Here is a 2,187-nt window from a genome sequence, read left to right as displayed (position 1 = left end):
CTATATGATAAGAGCTAATTGAAGTTGTCATGTGTTATATAATAATCATTAAATAAACTAAAGAATGAAAAATTGAATCAACATACAGTAAAAAAAAAAATCAGAATTTCTCCAGTTTGATGAAAATCCAAATAGTATTTCATGCTAAAATCTTACCATAATTGGGTATTTCATTACCATGACATCTAATAATCATTGTTGGAGATCAATAAATAGGCTTCTTCACTTTGAGTCCTCTTCTTGTTTCAGTCATCGAAGCTTTTTTGAGAGGCTATGGTTTTTGGTAATGGGTTTCTTTGTGGATGGAATTGGGGAAAAGTGCAAATGGAATTGGTTATCTTTTACTGGTGGGTTTAGTATTTTACAAAGTCACGTGAGTATCACATGGGTTAGCACCGTTAGTTTTTAAGTTAGTTCTGTTAGTGAGACCAAATGTGCTCTATTTAGCAAAGTTAAAGATGATCTGGGTTATATTTGAAGGACAAAAATGAACCTACTCCCATAGATAAGGGATAATTTTAGTCAAAAATTCATTCAAATTCCTTAAGATGTACCCAATCTATTCTAATAACACACACTCAAAAGAAAGCAAAATAAATTGATCTTTTTTTGGCTACAAATAGCTAATTGGCTAATATTGATAATATTTGGCTAATATTAATAGTATTTTATAAATTAGTCAATTTTTATAATAAACTACTTATAAATTGACATGCTGATATTTTTCCTATAAAAGGGATAATCTTTAGCTTATAATATATTTGAAAAATTTGTAGTTATTAAGTTACGATCACTTAGTAAATAAACTCACCTAAACCCCAAAGTCACAGGGTGGTTAATTTGGTATAACTTGAAACTTTTATGGATATTAATGCAACATAGTAAATAAACTCATGTAAACTACTCCTAAATCATGAATTGCATGCCACCGAGATTTGAACTCGGGTTACTGGATTCAGAGTCCAATGTCCTGACCACTAGACCATGGAACCACATGGTTGTTCTAATTGGATATAATATATATATCATTTATCAATTTTTATATCAATTTTATGTGAAATTCACTATAAAAGAAAAGCTTTGCTAACGAGGAGTATATAATACTCCCTCTTTCCAGTTTATATTTCCTTGTTAGTTTATTTAGAAACTAATTTCCATATTTTTATATTAGTAAATATTTAATTTTAAAATTTTATTTTATTTTATGAGAAGTTTTTAAGTTACTTAAAATATTACGATTGTTGTAAAACTATTGGTAAATATAGATGTCCACTACTCTCACTACTTTCTGCCACGACCCAAAATTCACTAAAGGCCGTGATGGCGCCTAACACTGCCGTCAGACAAGCCAATGTTGATTGATTAACTTAATTACTCATTTTAGTATTTTGAAATCATAATTTTCATTAATTAAATGGTATGAAATAGAATTTACAGGGTAGATGATAATATTTACACGAACTACAATACTGAACAACATGTAGGAATCCCCAAAATCAGGTGTCACAAGTGCATGAGCATCAACTAGGAAATATAATAAATTACAACATCTGTTTGGAATACAAATTAGACAGGAGAATAGAAATAACTCTAATGGAGACTCTACAAGTTGCAGATCGTAACATGGAATGCAACTCACAGTAAAGTCCTCGCAATAGCCGTGCCTTTGCGCCCAAAAGACCATCAGACATATATGTACATGCACAAAAAGTGCAGCAAGTGTAGCATGAGTACATAAATCAACGCGTACCCAGTAAGTATCTAGCCTAACGCAAGATAAGTAGTGACGAGGGGTCGACATCGACACTTACTAGTGGTCTAATAAGACAGATACAGTAGAAGTAAACGGATGTGAGTCAGAGTAAATAAACGAAATAGCATGTATAAATACATGGTAAAATTCTCCTCTCACCAATAACTCAACCTCTCAGCTAGTAGTTACCTCCTCAATCGGAGTATATATATAATGACCTCACCGGATAGGTCGTCACAATTCAAATCAGGAAAATTCACAGATATATTGGCTTCTTATCAATTATAACGCACGATTTCATAAGAGTATTTTATAGAAATGGCGAGGCATACGACCCGATCCCATCATAATATGTGCACTGCCGAGGTCGAACGACACGAACCAAGATACATCTATTTTATTGCAGAGGCGAACGACCTTCTCCAATGAGAGTG

General features: G+C 32.4%; 1 non-coding gene across 1 annotated transcript; it reads right to left on the bottom strand.

The window, feature by feature from the left end:
* Nucleotides 1–919: 919 nt before the first annotated feature.
* Nucleotides 920–992, bottom strand: TRNAQ-CUG (transfer RNA glutamine (anticodon CUG)). The gene has a single exon. It is a non-coding gene; the product is annotated as a tRNA-Gln (tRNA).
* Nucleotides 993–2,187: the final 1,195 nt, after the last annotated feature.

Source organism: Nicotiana tabacum, unplaced genomic scaffold (genome assembly GCF_000715075.1).
Source record: "Nicotiana tabacum cultivar K326 unplaced genomic scaffold, ASM71507v2 Un00002, whole genome shotgun sequence".
Classification (NCBI taxonomy): domain Eukaryota; kingdom Viridiplantae; phylum Streptophyta; class Magnoliopsida; order Solanales; family Solanaceae; genus Nicotiana; species Nicotiana tabacum.
This window is presented reverse-complemented; position numbering and strand designations above follow the sequence as displayed.